The sequence below is a fragment of the Balaenoptera borealis genome (assembly GCF_965194805.1).
Source record: "Balaenoptera borealis genome assembly, chromosome: 8".
Classification (NCBI taxonomy): domain Eukaryota; kingdom Metazoa; phylum Chordata; class Mammalia; order Artiodactyla; family Balaenopteridae; genus Balaenoptera; species Balaenoptera borealis.
Window position 1 is genome coordinate 81,017,863 of NC_138865.1, and position 27,378 is coordinate 81,045,240.

Sequence of the window (27,378 nt, forward strand, 5' to 3'; positions counted from 1 at the left end):
GTTAAGGGGATGGTGCTGACCTGTCATATACCGTGTTACATGTCGCTCCCTTTAAGATTCAAGGAAACGTTTTTCTCTCAGAACTCACTCTTTGAAAGACCACAAAACTCTTGAACAATTTTGCTTTTGTCTTAAGAGGACCTGTTTTTCATATAACTTTGCGATTCTCAAAATGTCTTTCAGGGATCCATGGGAGTCCCTGAGATCTATTCAAGGAGTCCCAGAGGTGAAAACTATGTTCTTCATAATACAAAGATGCCATTTGACTTTTGAACTCCCACTCTCTCATGAGTGTATGGTGGAGTTTTCCAGGGGCTGCACACATAGGGTATCACAACAGATTGGATGTAGAAACACGTATGAGAATCCAGCTGTCTTCTATTAAGCCAGTCATTAACAAGATTGGTAAAAATGTAAAGAGACATTAACAAGATTGGTAAAAATGTAAAGCCCAGTACCAGATTTACAGTACACCTTCAGCATTTCGCTGAGATCACAAGACATAAAGTTTGTCGATTAATATTTCCCCGTGCCTTATCTTATGTTTTGCTTATTTCCCTTGTAAATGATTTCATTACTTATTTATTTTCCACACTGCTCTACTGAAAAATGTTGAGTCACAGCTTCAGATAGGTTACTCGGGGCTGTCGGAAATGAAACTGTTGGTGGAAAGGATGGGTTAGTCTTAGAGCGTGGTATGGGGATGCAGTATTGAAGATTTTCATATAAATGTGCCCTCAAATTCAAATGCTGCATCTTCGAGACTGCAGCAAGGATCCTCCCGGTTATTGTGGAAACCATTGCCACTCTATCTAAATGGAGGGTACTTCCATCCTGGAGTCTCTTCACTCTCTTTTCTCTAAATTTTGCGTATCCTTTTAAGGTACAGCCTCTCTCCAGCTCTCCTTTCCCAGTCCAGTAGAGTGCTTTTCCCCTTTCCTTTCTTCTACTTTCCATTTATGTTCTCTATGACCTATTCTTAAAACATATTTTCTAATGCATTTCTTGAGTTCAGAATAAAAGGCTAGTACTCTCAGCATTACTTCATCTTCATTATTTGCCTCTTGTAACTCTCTCTGATTTAAGGGTATTGTATAATACTTGAGCTCTCTGCTAATGTGCATTACATTGGCACTGCAATCAGCGCACATTTCAAGGGCTTCAGTCAACAATAGTACCCAAAGCTTTGAATTCAAAATAAGTATAATTATTTTTGCAAATTGATGTCTAAATAGAGAGGGGGATACGATCAGTCTGAAGCATGCAATAAGGCACACACCCTTTAACTTTAGTATTGTGTATGATGTACAGATGACTAATATTGAGCATTAGTTCATCAATTGTTATAGTTTTAATTAATGAACTAACATTTTCTTTTTGACTGAACTTGAGAATAACTTATCGTCTGTCTCTCTCCTAGTTGAACTGAATTGTAAACCTTCAAAGGGGAAAATAAAACTCTGGTAATGTTCGACTCCTGTGGCGTTATCTCCAGTGTAATGGGTAGTTCATTTTGGGAAAGCTTTCTGCACTCTTTGTAGTGGGGTGGAGGTTGGTTAGAGTTGAATTCAGAGGGACTGAGAGCCAGTTAGCCTTGAGGATACGCCACTAAAGTATGGATGAATTTCTTGCTTTCCAAATGATGAGTTTCTCTCACTTATCTAAACTTATTTTGATGGTATATAGATGATATGAATGCTAACTTTTTGACCACAGAATTCAGTGACATGGACCAACCACAATGAATTCATGCAGGCAGAGGCCTCTCATGACGCCATTTTTGTAAAGATGCAACAAGTCATAAAGTGATGAAAAAGAGTAAGCTCTCTAACAGACAACAGAATAACTGTATTGTTTTAAGTTTCCTAACTGTAGTTATTAAGTATTTCTTAGAAAATGATCCCTTGACTTAATACTTACAAAACCTACCAGAGAAGAGCTTTCAGACAGAGTGTACTTATGGCACAGAGGAAAAAGTCCAAAAATTTGAGCTTCGTCTTTAAGGTCCTCCGTCTCCAACTTTCTATTCACATGCTACCACTTCATGCACTCTCTTCTGTGACTTGCTTGTCTTTTTGTGTGAAATACCTCAGTTCTCTTCTCATTCTCCCTGTTAATGTAGAGTAGTGTAGCGGCTAAGAGCTCAAGTCCCAGAGTTTGGCATCTTTGGGTCCGAATCCACTTACTGGATACTTAGGAGCCATGTGGGCTTGTTGCATGACCTCTTAAGACCAAGTTCATCATTAATAATATAGGAAAACAACAGGACAGACCTCTCAGGATTTTTAGCAGGATCGAATGACATGCTGTACATAAGTACTTAGCACCATGCCTGACATGTAATAAGCATTAAATAAGTGGGAAATATTATTTTTTCTCCTTTAATATCTTAATTGAATTCAAACCTCTTCAGTGGGAACTTCCAGATCTCCTAAGCTGGAATTGATTTTTCATCCCCACTTCTCACGGGACACTTTTCTTGTTTTCCCAGTTTTCCTTGGATCGTGATGTCTTGTGTGCCTGCCTCATTCATTGGAGGGTGTGTGCTTTCAGGACTGAATCTGTGCCTCACTTGCCTGAGTATTTCTCACTTACCTGAGAACACTCAGCAGGGCACCTTGCCCAGGGGATGAACTAAAACACATTCCCTGTGTGCCCTTAGCACTGTCATTTGTGCATAAAATACAATCACTGCCCTCAAGAAACTTGCCATCTGTTAGGGGAGATAAAGCTAAAACACATTTACCACTTGAGAGAGGAGAGAACTCCATGAAAGCCTGAACTGTCAAGAAATGCTTTCTGGAGGAGGGGGGAGCATCTGGAGGGTCTGGATGGACTAATCCAAAAGGGGATAGAGAGAGGGATATTTCTGGAAGATGGACAATGTTGACTAGAGTCTCTTAGTGCTGATAAAATTTACATACAGTGAACTGCACGGGTCTTAACGAGTACAGTTGGATGTTTTGATAAATGTATGTACTTGCCTGACTACCATCATTATAGAGATAAAAAAATATTTCCGTGTCTCCAAAAGTTTCCCTCCTGCTCAGTTCCAGTCATTTGCCCTCCCATAGCACTCAGTTTTCTGATTTCCATTTCCATAAACCAGTTTTTCTTGTTCTAGAAATAATATAAGTGGGATCATACACTATGTATTCTTTTGAATCTAGCTTCTTTACTCATCATAATGTTTTTGAGATTTATCCATGTTGTTTGAGAGTAATTCATACTTTTAAAAAAAATTTTTTTCTTTTTTACTGTTGAACAGTATTCCATTGTTGGAATATACCACGATTTTGTTTATTTTTTTTCTGTTCATGGATGTTTGGATCACTTTTAGTTTTTAACTATTATGAGTTGTGAATAATAAACATTCTTTTCAAGTGTTTTTGTGGACATTTTCATTATTTTTAGGGAAATACTGGATATGCACATTTATAGGTGAGATGTGCATTTAACTTTGAGAGACTGTCAACGTTTTGTTAAGTGGTTGCACAATTAAACACCTCTACTAGGAAATGAAGAGAAGAAAAACACCATTCATAATTATTCCCATATTTATCACTCTTGGTACTCTTTATTCATTCCTATAGATGAGTTTCCATTTGCTTTCATTTCTCTCCAAATAATTTTTTAAAACCATGTCTTAGAATTTATTATTTCTGGTGATGAATGTCTTTATCATGTTTTCAGTGCCATGAAGTACCACGAAATATCATACAGAATATTTTCACTTGACATCAAATTCTAGGTTGATAGATTTCCCTCTCCTGTCCTTATTCAGTAGCTAAAAAAAATTCTATTGTTTTCTGGCCTCCACCGTTACCACTGAGAACTCAATATTCATTTTTATTATTGTTTTCCTGTATGTAACGTGTCTTCTTTTCCCCTCTGAATGCTGTTACGATTCTTTTTACCTTTCGTTTTCAACTGCTTAACTATGATGTTTCCAGATGTGGTTTAAAATTTTTTTAAAAAATTCTGCTTGGAAGTCCATGAAGTCTTGGAAGAGTAAGTTAATGTTCTTCCAGGCAATTAAGTTACTGGCTGATCCCCTTGAACTTAGAGAGGCTTGGTTTTATTAAGGTGGGTATGTTTAATTTTGCTCTTAGTATCGATACGGTGACTCCTTTAATTCAGAGATATATACTTTAATCCTAAGACGTGTCCTTCTTGTGTTTCAGTGGAAAGCCCAGGGTGTTTACCAAAACTCTCTAACTTGGAAACTCTCAAACTTCAAACTCTTCCTGCTCTACAGTGGGCAGCACCAAATATTTCTGCTCATCTCTCTCAGCCTTCCAGCTGTTGCTGTCTTCTGGGTTCCTGCAGTCTCCCTGTACAAATGTAGAAAAATCAGCCAACGATTTGAGGGGAGTGTATATATCACATTTGGTGGGTCCTTCCTTGGACGCTTTCATTTTCTGGATTTCCTTTCTTAATCTCCAGCTACTATGGAGGCCCCGGACTCTGTTCTCAGACACTTCAAGCCAGTAAGACTGCAGTTCTGCTTGAGTTGTACCTGTCAGCATCCCTTGGGCCGAGGAGCTCATTTAAGAGAGAAGCTGTAAAAGTGATACTCTCACCTAGTTCACGTCCTCCCTTTCAAAGGTTTACTACCCTCCAGTTTATGTATACTTCTCGTTATGCTCCAGGGCCTTCGGATCGTTTTCTATTTTTAATAATTTGTCCAGAGATTTTAATCCTTAGCTGTTGGAGACTGATTCTGATACAGGCTACTGCTCCATGACTGAAACTGCAGCCTCCTGTGTTTGTCTCCCAGTAAGGCTCTCTGATTAGAGATGAGTTTTGTGTGGAGAAAAATCAGTTTGGCTATGTGGGCTGGAGTATATAAGGCCTTAAAGGCTGGGAGATGGATATTTTACATGATGGAGTAGACAATAGGGAAAGGGTCATGTCTGAATTATAGATAGCTTTTGTTTTTAAATATTAGAATGATGCTGACATTTATTATAATTCATGGAGAGACCTGACATGTATTCAAATGAATTGGTATGGTATTTTCATCATTTACATGAAGCAAATGTCAGAACAGAAGTAAGACCCTCAATTTATCCTTGTAATTATAAGTCCTTCCCTCCCCTTTCTCCCTGCTCTGTCTTTTCCCTCTCCCTTCCCCTCCTTCTCTGCTTCCTTGTCTCGTCTTTTCTCTCTTCCCATTTTCTTTATTTTCTTCAGCTTTGTGACTAATATGTGAAAAAGGTACCAGAGCTATTTGAATATATTTCAGCAGTTCACATTTGGTCTTCAAAAAGAGTCCAAAATATTTTACTTAGTAAAAGCATTTGTTTTTATTTTTTTAATTTTACTATTCCCAGAGCTTAGCAAAATATTAAAACCAGGGAAATATTAAATTATATTAATAATATATCATTTCAAAAAAACATTGCGAAGCGCCTGCAATTACAATTGATAACTCTATGTAACAACTTGGAAAAGTGTTTTTTTCTTATATTAATTTATTTTTGGCTGTGTTGGGTCTTCATTGCTGTGCGTGGGCTTTCTCTAGTTGCGTCGAGCGGGGACTACTCTTCGTTACGGTGTGCAGGCTTCTCATTGCCGTGGCTTCTCTTTTCGCAGAGCACGGGCTCTAGGCGTGTGGGCTTCAGTAGTTGTGGCACGCGGGCTTCAGTAGTTGTGGCTCGCGGGCTCTAGGGCGCAGGCTCAGTAGTTGTAGCGCATGGGCTTATTTGCTCCGCTGCATGTGGGATCTTCCCTGAAGGACCCCTGTATTGGCAGGTGGATTCTTAACCACTGTGCCACCAGGGAAGTCCTGGAAAAGTGGTTTTGATCAAAGCATGATACAAAATTTTATGTATAGTATAATGCAGATTGTGAAAATGTTATACGCATGACAAGGACTGGAAGGGAATACACAAAATGTTAATAGCTGTATGATGATAGGGTTATGAATATTTATTTCCAAACTACTTTCAAAACAGAGAATTTGACTCTCTTAAAATTCTTTTTTTTTTTAGAGGAACTTCAATAGGAATACATGGGGCAATATTCTGGGTCCTCCATTTAAACATCAGGATTTGGGGGCTTCCCTGGTGGCGCAGTGGTTGAGAGTCTGCCTGCCAATGCAGGGGACACGGGTTTGAGTCCTGGTCTGGGAAGATCCCACATGCCGCGGAGCGGCTAGGCCCGTGAGCCACAGCTACTGAGCCTGCGCGTCTGGAGCCTGTGCTCCGCAACAAGAGAGGCCGCAATAGTGAGAGGCCCGCGCACCGCGATGAAGAGTGGTCCCCGCTTGCCGCAACTAGAGAAAGCCCTCGCACAGAAACGAAGACCCAACATAGTAATCAATCAATAAATAAATCTAAAAAAAAAAAAAACATCAGGATTTGGAGTTTAAATATTCCAGGATTCAGCAAGGTTACACCTTACAACCTACAATTTAAAAAATATCTATCAACCAGGGCCTCCTGGTGACGACTTCCTTTCCCTATGCTTGGAAAGCTTGAACATGTCCCCTGGCTGATACAGGGTGCTGGTGTAATTCTGGTTATTTGTTGCCAACCTAGTGATGCTGAACAGGCAGGAGGTGGTGGCATCAGGATGTCTAGGAAAGCCTGAATCCTTTGATGTTTTTGGATGGAGAATCACAAGGTGCCGAGGGCACAGAGGGAAAAGAGGGGTTGCAACCTCAGGATAGAGGGTGAAGTTTGCAGCACGTGGTTGATTGATCCTGCCCGTCCTCGTCCTCTTCCTCCTCACTCTGACGCTTATGATGTGGTGCTGGGTGGAGGATGAGGTCAGAAGACTGTGATGCGCTGTGCTGACGGGTTCCTTGTGACGTCTATAACTTTCGTTAAAAAGATATTTATGTTGGTGGAGGGCATGTGGCATCGTAATGCTCACAACTGGGGTTATCGTGACATTTCTAAACATATCTAAACTAGAACCTGTTTTAGAGCTGGTGGGGATGCTGTTAGCTGGGGTAACAGGCACAAACTGGGATGCACCAGGCAAACCGAACCATAAGGTCAACCTACCTGTAACCCAGGTGGCTTTTGGGCTGCACTAGGATAGTAATGTCTTCCAAGTTGGTTTTTGTCTTCCTTTGACCCCAGATCTTGGACCATTACTCTAGGCCATCAGTGAAGGAATTAGGGTCCTGTCCCAGATGGCACTTCCGAACTCTGGCTTTCCTCTGAGTCACTGAGGATTTTGAGCAGGGGCTGGAAGGAGTAACATGATGTTTCATGCAGCAATGTCTGGCCAGAGAATATAGGATGGACTAGAAAGACAAGAATTGTGAGTCAGGGAACCCAAGGAAGAGGTGGCTGGGGTGACTCAGCTCTTCTGTATAAACAGATAAAAAGCCCAGCTGTCAGCACTCCTTTGTGGAGAGAGGGCTGATAGTATCCATGCTCTTCCATTGCCTGACACCCCCTAATTTGTAACCCAGTGTGCCTTTTAAACAATGCTTTTCTTTAGTGGTACACATTCATGGAGGACAAATTATTGTTTGCCTTCTTAATCATTTAGAACAACTGTTCTCCCCATGTGGTCTGCTGGCCTCTAGCAGCTTGATAAGGCTCTGAGTTGACCTAAGAGCTTAGGTTTATTGTGTCCATTTATCGTTAAGAGCCTGACAATGTCACTGCTGTCACTTCTGGTGTGAAATGATAATTGGCTTTTAAGCACTGATAAAATATAGACCAGGTATTTGTGTTTTGTTCAAGGTGTTCCTTTTATGATATAAGCCCTGGTAAATGTTTTCATGGTTGTTTTTTGCAGGTAGGTGTGCAGGGCAGTCTTTTTCATGATGATATAGGCCAGTCAGTACAACTCTACTGAGGAAACTAGAGCCTGCAGCCTCTCAACTAGGAGAAAAATGAAAGTCTTCATCATTACCATTGTTTTGTATGAATATATTTGTTTGTAACGCTTCTTCTGAGGTCCTTGCAACATTTAGACCCATCATAATGCTGAACTAGCAAGTATGTTAAAACAGTTTCTTTACACTTTTACAACATTTGTTGGAGGTGTGCGTTACATTCTGACTTCATCTCTTGCTAACTGTGTGATCTTGGTCTTGATTTGGCCTCTTGGAGACTCAATTTCACCATTATCAGTAAAATGAAGTAACTGACTAACCCAAGAAGTAACCCATCAGGCTACTTCTTGTTCTAAAATTCTATGAGTTTCTTACTTGATTTGGGAATCATCCATACAGATGTGACAATAGAAGCCACAGGCTTGGATGAGTAACCACGGGAGGATGAGAACCAAAAAAAGTCTAGCTATTAGTTAGAAAAAGTGTGGTTTAATAATTGTGGTGACCATATTGTCTGACCCAAAATTTAGGGCCCAGAGACTAACAGGTACAAGTACTCTTAGAGCAATGATGGGACCAAACATCTTCAAAATCAAAGTTCTCCTGAAAAATCTGCACATATGAAAACTATAGATATGGAAAGTCCACTTAACTGGGCATTGGAAGAAATAGGTTATTGTCCCCAATCTGTCACATTAACTCCCAGAGCTTCAGAGTTCTCGTTTGAAATAAAAGGAGTTGAAACAGATGGCTATCAAGATCCTTTCCTGGCCCTAAACAGTGATTCTGAACTTCCCTGAAAGAAGAGCTTTATTTAGAGTTGTTTAAATCCCTGTGCTGTCCAAGAGAGAATGTGTTCAGGGTAGGAGATGACAGCGAAGAAGAGATGATGTCCAGATAGAGACACACTGAATCTTTTCATCCTTCTTGCCTGACTTAGCTGAGAGGTTGACTAACGGAAAAAACTCTGATGTTTTTGATATATCATCAGATTCTGGTTTTGGAAATTCATCCCAGATTTAGTACGTCACCTGCTATCTTGCTAATTATAGACAAATGCCCGTACAAGTGTTTAAGCTCACTAGAAGAGATTTGAGGGAAAGAAGAATGCATATAATCTATCCAGTCACCCCAGATGATGTATGAAAAATACTGAGCCCCCTGCTGGTAGAATAAATGTCCCACAAAGTCCCAGTACTCATCAAGTGAAGCCCCTTACTTTGCAATGAACAGATCCTGTCTATTCCCACTGCCTGTCTACCTCCCCTCTCTCCCAAGATCCTTTGCGCTCTAAGACCCTTCAGTACTCAGATCAAGGTTGTGCCTTTTCTTTAATGCATTTAGTGGCCCTTCTAATTTCCCCTTTGCCTCAAAGGATGGGTGTGGAAATTAAATCAGGAAAGGGTATATATTGATTCTCATTGTTCTTGGCAGTTATTTTCTATAAAGTGACCTCAAACACTGAATTAGCAAATCCTGAACCACTGCTCCTAAAGGAAATATAGAGTTAGGTTCCTGTGAGCCCCTGGTTCACATTTTTGTCAACCAATCAATTCATTTGTTTTGTGTGGGTTTCTGTTTAAAGACAGCTTATTTAATACATAGTGTTGGTTCATTAACATTGAACTCATGACCAATGGCACCGTAACTCATGCTTGAATGGAGCCTCTCTAAAAAATGTGTATCTCTGTAAGGCATATCACAGCCTTCCTGCCCTTAGGAACACTAGAAAGCACTTCAGCATCATGCTTGGGGGCCATTTTAAGCAGTGAAATCACCAAAAAAAAAAAAAAAGTGCAAAAAAATGCAAAATATGTGACACTAAATAAACTGTGAAAAGGATAGCTGTTCACAGTATGAGAGCTGAAAGAAGGCAAAGCCTCGCCTTGTTCAGCCTCAGCTGGGAACGTGTGCACTGGGTGACTCAAATTTTCCTCCACTCTTTGTATGTCTGTGAATGACCACAAAAGTGCCACAAGTATTTATTTTGGGGTTACAAGTCAATTTTAGTGAGTAGGTGAATTCATAATGTGGAATCCGTGAATAATGAAAATTGCCTGTATTAATTAAGGACTTAGAGACTGTACAGACAAATTTACACTTAATTAGGTATTCAGTGCCATTATTGGAGGATTAAAACCAACCAGCTTTTATTAATTACCTACCAACTACCAGACACAGTGCTAGGCACGTCCATGTAATATCTCTCTTTTTAACATCAATCCTTGCAGTTAAGTAAAATGGAAACTCAGAGATTAAATTGACTAAGTTCACGCAGTTAATAAATACTTACAACCCCAAAGGCCATCTCTTTAGTTTGGGCAGCCATTGGATGGATACTCAGATTGTTCCTATCACTTAACTCGCATGAGCTTGGATTGGGTAGGGGTGGGAGGAGACAAGGATAAACTTGGGGCTTGGTAGAGTTATCAGGATCCCGGGGTCTGAGCACTTCCAGGAGAGAGTGCGTTAAGTAGCACAGCGCTGTGATGGTGTGAGAAGCAAGTCAGCTGACCCTTAGCCTGGAGCTCGGGGAGCCTTCCCTCAGGCACAGCCAGAAACAGAGGAAAGAACAGCGGGAGTCCTGACCCTTGGCAGCCCAGCAAGGGGATGAGGGACTTTGCAGTGACCTCTCTGGGATTTCTCCCTGCTGGGCCTCTCTCTTTTTTAGCCTGTCTCTCTCTGTGCTTGATTTAGATCTTCAAATTCTCCTAGAGTGTAGAGACCTAGGGAAAGAGGATTATGTTTAGCGCATTCTATGTGTTTTATGAAAGTGGGTTTTATCTCAACAGCTAAATTGTAAGGGTGCCAAAGTTCGAGGTCGTGTGCTATCGTGCTATGTTTTTGTAGCCTTTATAATACCTGGCATGCTGTCAGGCATGCAGTAGATACTGTACTTAGTAAAACCAAGGTTGATTGCCTTCCTTTCTTGCTGGAGGTTTATGGCTGTGAAGTAGGTGTGATCTGGGAGTTTACATCATTGATTTTCAAAAGTGAGGACACTGTCTTCTTTGGTCACCTCCTAGCAGCCCGTCTCCTTCAGCACTCTCACATTTGTCCCCGTGTGTTTTTCTCTTTCTGCCTCTCTGCCTCCATCCCCGTGCTGGCGTTGATGGTGTCTTTCCAAAACATCAGGTCCCTTTGTCCCCTGATCCTGTTCTTGAACTGAACAAACCCCTCGCAAGCGGGCCACGAGTCGAGTCACTTCCCTCTGTCTGCAGAGGAGTTGATTTCCCCTGACAAGGTTTTGTCTGGTTTTCGTGGCACAGTGAGTGACAGCCCACGCATGTAGCAGTGTGTGACCAGGCTTCTTGCCTCAAACTGTGTAGTCGTCAGAACTGTCACAGTGTCAGAACAAGTTAATTCCACGCCAGCAGAAGGGCAGGCTGTAATAATACTGAGCCTCTGGAGAGGGGGCTGTCAGGAGGGGTGTGAGCTGCAGCCGCCAGCTGCTCTGCTCCGTGGGCAGAGATGCACGCTGCCAGGCGGCCCGCTATTCCCAGGGAGCCGGATGGGAGCAGGCTCGGTGATTTCCTGTCGATCCTGTGCTGCTCCGGGTCCTGCCAGCTGTAATCTGGGAATGACAGTTTCAACAGGGACCGTTTTTATCTTTAAAGAACCTGTCTTTTCCTGGCAGAGGCTGAAGAGTGCTGTTGACCCTTCTATCTTAGTTCTTCTTTTTGCCATTGTGGCTAATGAGAATGATGATGGGGCAGGTGCATATTTGTGAGTTTCCCTGGAGACAGTCGCTGAGGAGCGGCTGGTCTCATGAAGGAGCGTCTTCTCCCATGTTCTTGAAGAAATCCTTGGTTTCCGATGCTGGGTGGGGGGCAGGGGCGCGAGTCTGTGTTTCTTAGAGATGTGAGAGCTAAGAGCTCACCCTGTGTGTGAAGGGAGAACAAGCGCTGCTGTGCGGGGTATTTCTCCACAGCGGAAGTCTGCGGGTGTGAAGGAGAAATGCAGACGAGTATACAGACTGGGGGCTGTAGAAATTCACGGCTGCTCAGACACAAAGCACAGGCACTCAGTTAGCTGAAGTCGGAAGGCCCGGATTCCTGCTCAAGGCAGGAAGTCATAGTTACTTCTTAGATTAGGGCTTAACGATAAATGTGTGTTTTTGTTTTTGTTTTTTTAGAAAGGGGAAGAGTAAGGAGAAACACGGAGGACTTCACTTGCAATTAAAGAGTAGTGAAAACCAAAGATCACTTTTTTTTTTCTAATGGTATATATGACACCTGGGGATGTGTGATTCCTGTTAGAACATTTGGTTCTTTAGAGCTGCTGTAGTTTCTCCTGAAGTGATTTTAGGAACTGGTGAGTAAAGAGCAGTGTTTCTTCAGAAATGAAGAGTTGTCTTGTCGAAGACCTGGTGCCAGATTGACTGACTCAAGCCAGCACCTACATAGACCAGCTCAGTTCAGAGACATCTGGGAAAGCCTACAGATTGAGGTAGTGAAACAAGCACGGGATACATTATACCCTGTTGTTTCTACTAGTTCTTCTCTAAAAGGGAAAGCTACTCCAGAGAGGGAGATTCTAAAAGAACTTCACAGTGTAATCCTAAATGGTACCGAGGAGGAAGAAAAGTGAGAAGTGGCTAAGGAAACCAATATGACTGCTCGAGTTATTTTCCTAAAAAGCAAATCTGATCGCATAACATTATTGTAACAGCTCATGAATTTACATGGGATGTTCTCTTACTTCTGTGCCTTTGACATGTTCTTTGTATGTCAAACTTCCCTCATCCTTTAAGATTCAGATCAAAACTCCCCTTGTACACAAAACAGTCCCCAACACCCCGCAGGAGAGTCTTGGGGCTTCTAAAGCATGTGTTTATATATCATTAGTATAGTATTGGACATCATTTGAATGTGCCTTTTTATATTTCTACCTTTTTCACTAGGCTATGTCTCACTGAGGTTAGGAACCATGTAGTAGTGGCCATTTTATCTGCAGTGACTAGAAAATGTCCAGCACAAAACAGATGCTAAATCAGAGGTTCAAGACTGAAGGAAGGATGCTCTCTGAGCTCTGGTGTGAGAAAGTCATATCAACAGGTGAAAGGTGGAATTTAATCAGGGTTATTTAATCAGGGTGAATTTAAAAGGGTTGATATTTGCAGTGAAATGTATACATGTAATGGTATGAACTCTTAAGAATACTATTAGAATGAGTTCATGCCTTCAGTAATATTTCTTACTGTAACGTAAGAAAAAAAAAAGTCCAGACATTTGAAGAATGCTATAGACAGTTAAAAAAATAGGACTTACCATCAACAAAGGAATGGATAAAAAATATGTGAGAGATATATATATATATATATATGTATATATAATGGAATATTACTCACCCATAAAAAAGAATGAAATAATGCCCTTTGCAGCAACATGGGTGGACCTAGAGATTATCATACTAATCAAAGTAAGAAAGAGAAAGACGGATACCATATGATATCACTTAACTGTGGAATCTAAAACAATACAAATGAACTTATCTATGAAACAGAAACAGCCTCACAGACATAGAGAACAGACTTGTGGTTGCCAGGGGGTTGGGGAGGGATAGATTGAGAGTTTGGGACTAGCAGATGCAAACTATTATATATAGAATGGATAAACAGCAAGATCCTATCGTATAGCATAGGGAACTATATTCAATACCCTGTGAGAAACCGAAATGGAAAAGAATATGAAAAAGAATATATATACATATAACTGAATCACTTTGCTGTATGCCAGAAACTAAGACAACATTGTAAATCAACTATACTTAAATTTAAAAAAAAATCAGGACTTAAAAAAGCTATGATGAACACATTGATTAGGACCAATGGCATAATGTTAGTGCATGGCGGGGAGCTAGCAGAACTACCAGAACCTTGCTTCTGTGTACTGTATCAGGGAGCATGATCTACAAAGACCCACAGAGTCAAGAGGATATACAAAATTATAAGAGAGGGTCTGGCTGCTTTCAATCAGTTCAAGTCTCTGGGGCCAGAACAGACAAAGTCCAGGATTATGAAATTAGTAGGTGATTGTGGCATCATATGGAAGACAAGGGGCCATAGTCTTGTTGAGTCCTCCTCATTTTTCAGATCAATGCAATTTTCTCCAGTCTTCCTGTCGCTACCGTTAGTCTCTGTTTCCCAGTCGGTCATTCACCTCCCAGATTACTGAAGAGCTGAAGCCCTCTCTCTGTCTCTAGAGATGGTTGCTTTTCCTGTGTAGTCTTTGCAGGGACACCAGAGTGATACAGATTTGATCCTGTCACTCCTTTGTCAAGACTGCTGCTGGGACTTTCCATTTCACCATTTCTTGCGGCTATTTGCCCTGCCCCTCATCAGTCTCTCCAGGGTTGACTCTCTCCATCTTCTCCCTCTGCCATCCCCTCCCTCTTCTGGAGGTTCCAGCCTTACTTCCCAGCTTCTCAAGTATGTGTAATTTTCTCTGAGCCTTTGCATGTGTTATATTAACTTATTCAAAAATATATTTGCTGAGCCTGGCCCTGTGTTAGGTGTTGGGGGATATAAAGGAGAATAAAAACAGAAAGAGTTGTGGTCTTTATGAGGGGCGATGGTAATTACTCAAATAACTATTAAATAATCAAATAAACTATAACATTATGACAGGGATAAGGAGAGAGATGGTGTCAGCCAGGTCAAAGGCTTCCCTGGTAAAGGGATGAGGGTGAATAGGCATTAAACAGGGGAAGAGGAGGAAGGAAGCGATCCCCAGCATAGGAAGGAACAAGGTTTACAAAGCCCTGTTCAGCAAGGGAATCCCGTAGTGATGATGAACAGACAGGAAGTCAGCGTGGCTGGAAAGGGCAGGACTGGGTCAGATTGTGCTCAGCTTTGTAGGCTTTGAAAAGGAATATTTGTCTTTGTGCTAAAGGTAGTTGAGAGTCACTGAAGCATTTCAAGCAGGGGCAGCAGGATAAAACATCTGGACAGGATGCTTTTGTCTGCAGAGTGAATTGGGAGAGGGAGGCTGGCAGGACGTGGGGAATGCATGTGCGGGGGCCGGGCAGTTGGAGTGCTGCAGGCAGCCGATGCCCTGGTGTGGATTAGGGCGGCTGCGGAGGATGCGGAGAGTAGGGGGGCTGTTTTGAGATTTCGGAGGTAAAGTTGGTAGGACTCGATGGTGGATGAAACAGGAGGTGTGAGAAAGAAGGGCCTGTCACAGAACACTCCCAGGTATCAGGCTGGGTCACTGAATGGCAGTGGAGACAGTCCTGTAGAGGAGGAGGTGGAAGAAGACCAGATTGGTTCACGAGTTTGGTGGACAGTGTCTGAGGCGTCTCCGAGCTGGGCAAGTGGAGAGGTCAAATGAGGTCAGAGGGCAGTAAGGGTCAGTGTTCTGGAGCTCAGAGGGGAGGTCAAGGCTAGAGACGAACACTTGGAGGACAGCGTGCAGAATTAATACGTGAAGCCGTGAACTTTGATGCAGTTACTTTGGGAGAGAACATGGAGTGTGAAGAAGAGAGGGCACAGGGCCAAGCCTTAAGGAAAGTCAAGATTTAATGGAGAAGGAGAGAGTGAAATTACGAAAAGCGCTAAAAGTCAGAGTAATAAGGGGACAAGTAATGTACTGTGCTGTCACAGAAGCTAAGGGACACCAGGGTTTCAAGAAAGAGGGTTTGCCAAATACACACTAGTGGCCAAGAAAAACAGAGACTAAAAAATGTCTCTTGGATTTTTTTTCAGAAGGGAATGAAATCTTTAGGTCACAGTGGGAGGGAGAGAAGATGTTAATAGCTGTGCCCTTTGCCTAAAAGACTGTTCCCCTTTCTCCTCATCTGGCTGATCCCCACTCATCCTTCAGGTCTTGGCTGACAGTCTTCTTCCAGGAAGTCCCCCATGATGACTCTCTACACTTCATCTTTCTATAATATCCATTGAGTGCTTTTAAAATGTACTTCTAGAGCATGGAGCTTGCCCGTATAAGCATATATTATTACACTTTATAATATTTCCTTGCTGTTGCAAGGAAATTTTTTTTTCCTTTTCTGTTTTCCCTGCCAGACTATCAGACCTGAGAGCATAAGAACCATGTTCATTTTACCTTGCCTAGCAAAGTGCCACACACTGAGGATGTGCTTAATACACATTTATCAACTGAATATGTTAAATACTGTTGATTTTTCAAATTATATAAAAAGCATGGGCTGCTGAGTTTTGTGGAGATATTTCTCAGATGATAAAAACACATTTTATATAGATGATCTGTGATTACCTAGAGAAACTGATTATTGCTGTGAGCCAATTTGGGATCCTGTAGAACTGGTCGTTTCAAGCTAATGGAAGAATGCTTCTTTTAATAGAGGTTAGGAAGCTTCTAGATCATCGGAAGGTCCAGCAGTCACTCATGAGATCCCTGTAGACCCTATAGTTAGGTAGATTCTAAGCTGGCTGTGCAGGCTGGTCCATGGTTCAGTACCAATTTGGGGGGAAAAGTGTTTGGGTCTGCTCTTGGTCTCATTATGATTTGAACTAAGATAAATGGTCTGCAATCTCTATCTGAAAGCCTTGGAGGCAGCTTTGTTTCAGAATTTATAGTTTTTGTATTTTATAATGGTAGCACAACAAACAGTGTAATATTTCTGCTCCCCTCTCTCAATCGCATCAATTTGCTGAAATTCTTAAAAAGAATGATGGTAATAACATAGATAATAACAGTTATAGTTGTATCTCACTTTAAAGTTTCAAAAATGCTACATTTGATCTTCACATCAACTCTGGAAAGTAGGTACTAGCCCCATTTTATGGACTGGAGAAACTAAGGCTCTGAAATACAAAAACTGAATTATATGTTGAAAACATGTTTTTAGTCTCAAGTTAAATGTTCTTTATCTAGCCTCTCAGTTCTGAGGTATGTCCCAGGCATTTATATGTCCCTCTCTCTGATTGCATATCTGTGTATAAAAATTGGCACATGAGCTTGGGCAAGCCGTTTAATGGTAAAAACCATGTTATATTTGTTTTGTATCCCCAGAGGTTCTAAAACTTAGGTACTCAGTATTTGCTGAATTAATAACCTGTGTATGTCAAGATTTCCTCACTGTGATATTAACCATGTTAGAAATTAAAACTGAGAAATTGAAAAGAAATTTTAGTTCATTAAAAAAAACAATAATATACTCATACCATTTTAATATATACTTCATGCAGTATAAATATATCTTCCAAAATAAAAATAGAGAAGAATGGCATCATTTTACACCTTTGCAAATGTCTTTCATGTCTGGCTTAATAGAAGATGGCTGAATTCTCATATCTGCTTCTGCATTGAATGTGTTACTGTATGTTGTTTTTGTTGAAATATATGAAAAAAAGTAGGCCTCACACAGATATGTAGTTGGAAAAGGGGGAGATATTTTAAAGCATTTTCAGGAAACTATGGATATTAATTTTGGATGCTATATTGAAACTTGAAAAATGGTAGTTTCTTTAAAGTTAGTTATGTGGAAGCTGACTGAAATCATATTAATGAAATTTTATTTTTCGGTTACATTAAAATCCATTAGTCTGTCTTTCACTTTGAATGAAACTTTTCTCTGTGCATGATTTTTGAACATTATGCATTGTTCATTTGGTTTACTGAGTTATACAGATCTTCCAAATGTTGACACAGTTCATCATACATAAAGGAAAAAAGTCACATTCATTAATATCATCACTGATTTTATCAGAAGTCTTTAAGTATTGGGAAGCTGTTAATAAGCTCATGGTGGTATATACATATTCTCCAAAATTCTATTTTTCATTTGAAAGCTCAAAGCTTTTATCATTGGCTAGTGATTTTTTTAAATTTTTTAAACAAAAATATTGTTTCATGAGGAAAAGTGGTTGGTGCAATTCAAACACTTGCACACGTGCTCTTCTTTGAGCTAACCATCACACTTGGGCATATAGCAGAAGTACTTATATACTTCCCATTTTGTCACATAGACTATTAAAGATGTGTACTCAAGAGTTGAGATTTAATAAAAATAATTTTTTACTGCTTCATCAAGGATTCTTAAGTGAACCTATGTACTCCCCCTACCTCCCTGCCCCCCTTTTGACTGAGTACATGCCTTGATTTATGCTGAAATGCCAGCCACTTTTGCACCATCTGTGCAAATATCAACATTATGAACAAGGCAAATAACATTTTAGTATGCTTATAAAAATGTTCTTGACCTCTTCAGTGCCCCTGAAAGGGTGTCAGGGACCCCTCGATGTCTGTAGGCCATAATTTGAGAACTGTTGGACTAACAGTTAAACAGTCCATACATATTGTATGGTGTTGCCTACCTTCTAGTGCTGTATCGTGGGAGAGGAAATGGTAAATGATCAAAGTTGGTCAGACCCGACCTCATCCTGTGGCACTGATGCTGCGGCTAGAATATACCAAGCAAATGAACAGCCATGCCCGATTCATTCATATCTCTGTCTCTTTCATCTGTTTTCTCAAGTCTCTCTGGTGTTTGTACATCAACCTGAAGTTGGTTGTGACAGAGATGCTAGATACTCCTTACTTACATCCATTGTCTCTTTTTCCTAGACAACCTTTCTTGCATTAGATACAACCATCAGGCTGAGGTTCAACAATAATATTAGTAGAGGGGCTGTGTGTTACTTCCAGGCCTGACCCAGTAAACATCCCACCACCCCGACCCATGCTACTCCATGCTCTTTTCTTCCCACTGGCTGAATGTGGATCAAGATAAAGGCCAATGAGTTGTGGGGAGGGACATTGGAATGATCATGTAAAGGAGAGCTGACTGCGTTCTGAAAACGCCTGAACCACCATTCAGGACTGTTAAGTGAGCAAGAAATAAATTTCTCTTGTTTTGAACATCACATGGTTAGGTCTATTTGTTACAGCAATTAGCTTACCTTGAACACTGGCTTGAATAATAACCTTTTAATTAGAATTCATGGTGATTCATATTCCTCAATGACATGTAAATTGAAACTGTACTAAAGGGTAACATCATTAATGACTTCTTTTCACAGAGGTAGTCTAGAAAAGGACATACTTTTCTAAATTTATGGCAAACTCTGCTTTTATCCTCTCAGCAAAGATCTATTTCCAAATTAATGGGTAATGCAAGGTGTAATGAGGAACAAATATTTGTCCTTTAATTATTTGGAGGAATACAGTAGGGCATTATTACTTAACATATGCTCCAACCGAAAATGCCAAGCCTTGGATACCCATGGGTTGTAGACAGGGAATTAAGCAGGAAATTGGAAATGTATTCCATGAAAGATACAATGAGAAAAGTAATTGCAGATAAAGTATTATGAATAGGATGACTCAGGAACTTGAGAACTGCTTTCAAAAAATGGATATAGTTTTTCAAGGGGAAGTAATTGAGTAAATTCCAAATTTAAAACCCTTGGGGAATGGGTTCTTCCATCCTAATTACTGATCCTTTCTCCTTGGTTTGTGAATATGAAGCTAATTCTCCCTAGTGTCAGTTCAATAGAGATGCAATTACAAAAATAATGGATGTGACTCAGGACATTATTAAACTTTTTTCACTTTGCTCTTATTTGTATTCAGTGCAAGTCAGCATTTTAAGCAAATAACTGTGCTATTTACATAAACGTTATTGTAGATCGCGGCACGTGCTATATGGTCTATGTCACATCCAGTCATGTTGCTTCCGTTGATTCCACAATGGTCATTTCCTGTCTTGGCTGCCTGCAGTGATCAGTTTTCTGATTATTTCATCATTTTAAAAAACAACACCTAAATTGGGCTTTCATTAAGTTGATTAAAAAACAAAAGAAAACCTCTAAGTACATGTAATCATTAGTTTTATAAACATCGGAGATACAAAAATAGATAAGCAACTCTTGTTTTTAAGGAGCTCACCGTCCAGTGGGAGCTAACATATTATAATAGCCAACGAGGCTAGGTTATGGAGCAGTAACAAACAACCCTCCAAATCTCAGTGGTTTAACACAAACCAACATTTATTTTGTGTTCGCACTTCACAACCACGTAAAAGTCAGCAGGAGGCAAGGTTTGGAGGAGGTCATCGGCGGGTCGTGGCCACTGGTTGACCCTGGCACTTGGAGACTCCTCACCCTCTCCCCTGTCCTTGGAACGTATGTTTCACCTACTGTTCCCACGCTAAGCCATTTGAAGGACATGGTCTTGAGAGAGTGAAGTGTTGAGACCATTTGGACCGAATATGTGACTGAACCCCGTTAAGGCTTCTATATAAACTTTTCAGATCCTGGCAGGTGGAGATTTACTTGCCTAGCAGCCGCCCAAGACAAGCCTCGTAAGTTCCCTTGCTTGTGAAAACCGCCACCTACCAGTCTGGAGTGGCCTTCCTCTTTCTTCCGTCTCTCCTTGCCCTCCGTGTACGGGGGTGCCCAGTTTCAGATTTCACCAGGAGAAGCTCCCGAGGTTGCGAACCGAAAGGCTCCCAGGCCCTGAGCGGCTTCATCTTGTCACGTGACCTCCACAGGGTCTCTGCGGCGGCAGAAAGGACCACGGTCAATTGCACCCTGGCTTTTAAAGCTTCTGCCCAGAGGGGACACATGCCATTTGTACTCATATTTTGTTGGCTGAAGCAAGTCAAAAGACCGTTCCTAAGGGAGGGTGGAAAGTCCAATCCTAACACGTGCCCTGGAAGGAAGGACAAATGGGACATTTGTGGACAGCCGTGTGACAGCCACACGTGCAGACAGTTACAAGGGGGAAGGGCCTAGACAGTCACAGCCCCGGGAGATGGGACACCACATTAAGTGTTACGAGGGAGGTCTGCACAGGCTACTGATCTACACTGAGGCGGGCTGAACCTCAAGTTAGGGAGTCGGGCTGAGTGAAGTGGATCTGCTTAAAAGCCTCCTCCCTAAACAAGCTCCCTCGGGCCCCTGGACTCAGGTCTCCCCCTCTCAGCGCATCCTTTCTCCTTTACGGTGCTTTTTGGTTAAGCTTCCACCTCCCCTGACAGACGATCATCTCCATGAGGGCAGGGACTGTGTCACTCTTCTTCACAGCCATGTCCAAGAAGCGTTTGTCGGGTGATAGCACTAGAGGAGCGGAATTTCAGTTAGCAAGGTCCAGCTGGCCCAAGGGTCCAGGAAGGGGAGAGCATTACAGACTCCGGGTCATCCTGCGCAGAGGCACAGACACAGCAGAGGCAGGGCCGCTTGCGGAAAGGCAGGTGCCGAGTTTGTGGTCAGCTCGCCGCCCAGAAGAGGCCCCTTCCACAGGCGCGGCTTCCTTGCCATTTGAAGAGAAAGGCAGCCGGTGTTCTGCTTTGAAGCCCTCTGGGCGCCTCAACCCGCGTTTTCTCTTGTCTCACTGCTTTGATGAGCTGAGACCTCCAGCCGGGCGAGGCTTCTACACTATGGATAAATGTCCACAAGGGGCGACAACCAGGCCACCAACCTCATTTTCACTTGTGATTCAAGCCCAAACTTTAACCTTTCTCCAGAGGAGTAGATAATGCATTAACACCTCACAGCCCGCCACCGGCTCCCAGGGCGCAGTAGGGTCTGCTGTCTCCTGGGTCTGAGTGGACCTCCCACTTGCTTTGGATGATCACTGCCTGGGAAATTATTTCAAATGGGAAGGAGGGGCTGTGGAGAGACCGATAGGGAAGCATCTCTCATGGAATTGGAACTGTGTTCTCCGGACACACCTTACATAGGGATGTCTTCCTTTACAGTTGTCGGGAGGGCAAATTCCCCCCACCTCTCTTGAGTTCTTGTGGCTGGACTAATAAAAAACTGGAGAAAGACAGATAAACTGGAGAAAAAGAAATTTTAATCATGTGCATGGAAGTCTCATAGAAATGGGACCTAAGAAGTGGCCAAAGCACGCAGCTTTTACACTTTCTAGACAAACAGTAAATTTATGAGGAATTGACAGGACAAAGAAACTTAGGTTTGGGATACTCAAGTAGAGAAGAATCTAAACAGAGTTTGGGCTTGAGGGAGTAAATTAAAGAAGTAACAAGGTTTGTTTATATAGGCTTCTCGGCCTGAAGAATTCCCTGTCTCTGGCGATAAGGGAGTCCTTCTAGCTCCAGATGCAGGGAGGGCACCTTTCACGTGAGAGATTTATTTCCTGCTTTCAGGGAGACAGAAAGGAGGGCCAGTGTGTCCCACTTGCATTGGCCATTTCTTAAGTAACTTCAAAATAATCAATATGCCATTGAGGCACATCTTGGGGTGGCCTACCCTGGGCCCCAGCGCAGTCATCAGGCAATTCGATTTGGATTCCAGAGGGGTGGTGGCAGGGGGTCTCCCCTTGCTTCCAAATATGCTCCCAGCAATCCACCGGTTTATTGCATGGTTGCTGATGAGCAAACTCCCGACAGCTTTCTTGCGGACTGGCAGCAGCATTTTTCTAAGGTGGGAGCTGCTGATTCTTTGTCAGAAGTCTTAAATGGAGGCTTAGCGTCCATGGGAAGAAAATTGACTGTTTGATTGGGGGATGTTCACTTACATCGGAACTGAACCGATCAAACGGAAGCAGATGGTAGGCTTTATCTCTGCCCCTTGAGCACAATGCCCTGGCTAACTCACCATGACAGTTGATGTCTGCAGCTCAAAGGAGCAGTCTGGGGATGCTACTGAATGTTTCATCTGACAAGAGGATGAAGTGATTTTTTTTTTTTTTTTTTACAACTTATGGTGATTAAATTAAATTAAATTAAATGGTTGCCTGCATATATATTTTATTCATTGCAGCACACTTACTTACTCCTCTTTCCATTTTGAGAAAGTAATAATAACTCTGGACCCTCTCAGTCTGCCCACCTGGTATACAGATAGCTTATACTTGTACTGGTTGCTCCTGGTCACAATGTGGCTATTTAAATTTAAATCAATTATACTTAAATAATTTAAGTTGACTTCCTCAGTTGTACTAATCACATTCAAGTGCTCCATAGCCACGTGTGGCTGGTGGCTGCCATAGTGGGCATTTTCCTCTTTCCAGAACATTCTATCGGGTAGCACTGACTTAGACCATTGTTCACTCAAATAGTAAGGCAGCCCACTGTGATAGGAGAAGAAAATATCAGGACTTCTATTATATTTATGCCACCTAGTTCCTGGAAGCAGACTTTGAGGTAGGGAGTGTGTTAGGATGTAGCTCTCGGGGTTCGCTCCTGCAGAGGGAGTGAAGGAAGGAGGGCTGGGGAGGAGAAGAGGGAGAAGCCGGCTGTGGCGCGGTCCCAGCAAAGCCCTCAGCTCACCCACGGGGAGCTGTGAGTCGGGCAAGCCTTTTAGAGACGTCTCGAACTGCTGAGAGTGTGCTGCCCTTTATACTCCTGTAAGTGACCGGTCCTGGATGCAGGCTGCCCCTGGGAAGGGGTGTGACCTTGAGCAAGAGGCTCTCTCCAGCAGCTGGGGAGTTTTTCAGGTCTGAAGCGGAATATGAGTGGTGTTTCAGTGTCTGTGCCATTTGGTTCCCTTGTATTTGTTTTGAACGTTCAAAACTCATCAGTGCAGGGGTAAATGAATATAACTTATAAAGGAATACATCAACATCGAAGGGGGCTCATGTTACATATAATTTACCTATCAGGATGCCCACATCAAAAAGCTTGGAAATCAACTTGTCTAGACTGGGGATTGGAACCCAGATTTTATGTTTGAATGTTTAAAATACTCTCTGCAAACTGGTGGCCAGCTGTTCTAATCCAGCAGCAGACTACTTGCTTTGTTCAGAATAGCCTTCCTCTCTCCCTTCCTCCCTCCCTCCCTCCCTCTTTCCCTTTCTTTTTTTCTTTCTTTCTTTGGCATGTGAATGACTTTAGGCTGTGGACTGCTTCAGTTGGCTACAGGGCTGATATCTTACTGTTGTCTTACACTTGGTGATTTCACACATTTATGTGGCCTATTGGGACTCTGCAGGCCTTTGAGTTTGCAATCCCTGGTTTGCACAGTAGCAGAGGGGGACAGAGTTTCCTGTGCAGAAAGCAGTAGAGGAAAAAGGAAAAGAAGTATAGTTAGGGAGGGGAAGGAACTCAGGGGCAAGGAATGGGAACAAACGAGAATAAAACGTGGACTGGAGTTGGCTACTGTTTTTAGAAATTAATTCATACACATCACTCTCCCTGGTGGGTGAAGAGGCAAGCTGAAAAAAGTCCTAGGATATTAGAGACCAAGGCCTGTTTCCTAGGAAGAAGGAGGGAACATCATTGGCGTCTATTTCTATTAAACAGTGGGCACTTGAGTGGGTAGGTTACATATATGTCATTTATTTTCCTTTAGTACCCACTGAGCTAGGTCTGAGTATTATGGGATAGGAAAGATGGCCCCTCCAATGCCAAGGAGATGGTGGTGAAGCTTTTAGCAGAGAAGCCCTGCAACTTTTTTTTCACCTTCGGAAACCTGTATTTTGATCTTGGCTCTCAAAGATTTTGCTGCAGAGATATTGCTACGCCAAGGACCACAAACTCCAATGTCCACTGGAGGCTGGCAGGCAGTGAGAATGTGTGGCCCAGTGTGAGACAATAAGGAGAGATGGAGACAGTGGCGATAGGGAGAGTCCATGTTCCCTCTGCAGCAGGTGGCGTCTGTGGCCACAGAGAACAATAGGACGAGTGTTACCAAATCTCTCAGTTTTCAAAGGATGCTGGGCATGTCACTGAATGCAGAAGATGTAGTAAAATGTGATGTTAACATATTGGTACTCAATTCAAGAATACTGTGGGTCAAAAAAACACATCTGGGCTACAGGTCAATTTCTGAGATTCCTGATGGCTGGGACCACTGCCCAACTTTAAGAAGGCAGAGGGTCGGGTTTGAAAAGTTGGGGAGCCATTCACCTCCTCCTGTCTTTCAAAGGATGCTGACACTGGCGACGTCTGTTCAGAGACTGGCAAGGACTTGTTAAATACTGGAGAGCTGGCTAGCAGGGCAACTCTGAGCAGGGGAGGCTTGAACCCCTCACTTCCAGAATCGGTAGAAGTTTGCACAGAAGCTGTTGGAGCCCTATTACCGTGATGTTTCCTGACTGCTCCTTCAGCTAGTTTCGGAAAACTAAGCTATCTTCAGCCTTCAAATGCAGCCCTTGATGTACTTCTGTAGACTCCTTGGCTGTCACTGAATATCACTCCAGACTTGCAGACTGAGTGATGACTGAAATGGCACCATCGTCACCACCTGTTAGCACAATTCACTTAGTCATTAGCAGTTGATGAGGGGTTTGATCTTTGGCTTGGGAGGGGAGAAAAGCAAGAAGAGGGAAATGGTAAGGTGAGCACACCCACTTCAGGTCCCGCTTTATGATGGTGGCTTTGCACCATCCTCGCCCTGGCCAGAAAGTTCTTATTCAACTTGACTTCTCCCCACAGAGGAGGACATGGAAGAGCTGAACAGTTAATTCTCCCTGAAGCAAAACCCCACAGCCCTGGGGACATTCCCTAGAGCAACACAGATCGTAACTATTGGGGAGTTATTTTTGGGTGGTTATTATTTTGTTCTTTTGAGGAATGGGTGATGGGTGGGGACAAGATTCCGAAGTAACAGTCTGGGATGTGTTCTCTTGTAACAGGAGCCTGGGAGAATCCCAGAACCCTTTCCATTACCATTGTTCGGTGCTGAAAAGAGGGCTTTTTGTGGCAATCGTTTTGTTTGAGGGTTTACTACGTAATACAAGATCCTCATAGTAGTTTCCTTTGTACAATGTTTGTAGTCTCTTAACTGTTTAACAAACTCTTTAGAGTTCCTTCTTTAGTTGTAATTTAGTTCTTCTTAACAGATCCTTTGACCTATCTTTAGGAAGCTCAAAAGAGTCTCGTTGGTGTAGTTAAAGATAGTTATCTTGGACCGGGTGGACCCAGATGGTAAGTGGAGCTGCCCTACAGCCCGAATGAGCAAAACCCCATCCACAGAACATTGCCTGAACCATGCCTCTTCCTTTTTGCTGTGTCCCCTGTTACATGTGGCCACTGTACTTAGTAAATTCTGCAGATGTGGCCACTTCCCTGTTATGTCTGACAAGCAGAGGCAAACTCATACACATCTATTCAAATAAGTTGGTAAATATGACCCTTCAACTTCGTATGGGACAGGGAGTGGGGAACCTAAGGCAGGGATGTTCAGAGTTTGGCAATAAACACCTTTCTTAATAGGCTTTAAGCAAATTGGTTCCTTGGAGGAGAGGAGATGGAATTTCAGAAGCTCTTAAAAAAAATGAGAGATGGAAATGGAAAGCTGTTCCATACTACCTTATGACATTTATCTATCCATCCATCCATCCATCCATCCATCCATCCATCCATCCATCCATCCATCTATCCATCTATCCATCCATCCATCCGTCCATCTATCCAACCGATATTTGCTAAGTTCCTCCAATAATTACTGATAAATTATAAATGTATCCAGATGATACTAGCATAACCCTGCATTGCAACTTGAGTAACCACTTCTGTACCCCACTTACTTGTAGGGCTATCACCCCTCTTTCTGACACCCCTCCTTACCCCATCCTGTCTCTGTGTCTCGGCCGGTCGTGTATCCACTGCCCTGCCGCTTCTGTGCATGCCCCTCTAGTGTCACATGGGTCGCCTCAAGAGGGCTCTGATATTAGCTGGCTGTGCCTTGTCAGTTCAAATCAAGTCGTGGCAGCTCAAGCCCAACCCGTGGGCAAGTGCTTGACAGCTCTCCTTGTCAGCCCACTGCTGAAAGGCAGGCAGCAGCAGTGAGCGGGAACCAGTTAATGAGCAGTAAAGACTCCCAGGTTGGGATTTTTTGTTTAATGCTTAGTTAATTTCACGGTAATTGAATTTAGACTCGGCTTACAGAGACGGGGTGAAAAGTTCTAATCGGAGCCCCAGCACCCTCCAGTAGGAGAATGAGAAAGCCTATTGTTCTGAGGCCTGTCCGGCCTCCTCTCAGAAGCTCTCTGAACGTTTGGAGGCCTGGAATTTCCCACAGGAGGAGCTTCAGGTGCAGGCCAGGCAACGGGAATGCTGGCGCTCCTCCCTGTGTGAGGGGTGGGCACCTGTATATCTGTGCAAGGAGGAAGCAGCTCATCTTGGATGATTCCCAGGTGCTGGTCACAGAGGTGGGCTCTTCATACTCACATTCTCTCATTTCTGCCCACATCATCCTTGGGAGGTAGGTGTCGTTATTCTTGCTGCTTAGGTGACGAGGGTGAGGTTCAGAGCTACTGGGTAACTTACCAGAACCACAGTTAAATCCTGTGTTAAATCCTGGAGTAGGTCCAGGATTAGAACTTGAGTGCTTCTTACTCTGAAACCCAGACTCCTTCCATGGATGCTTCAGAAGAGGAAGGAGAAGCTAGAGAAGTCGTTTGTCCATCTCTTACAGGGAAAATGGTGTTCAGAGTTTTAACTTCAAGTGGGACTGCTCCCCAGCGTGAGGAAGGGTCTTGGGTGATGCTTCTCCCGGACACTCCACTCTTCCTGGTGCAAGGTGGTATTCATTCAATGAAGCCAGCATGCTCGTAGTCTGTGTTTGGAGATCCTACATTCTGATTGTCAAAATGTCCAATGTATTAATCAAGATACTTTAGTTGCCACCAGCAGAAACCCAGCCAAATATAGCTTGGGTTTAAAATGAATGATACCACTAA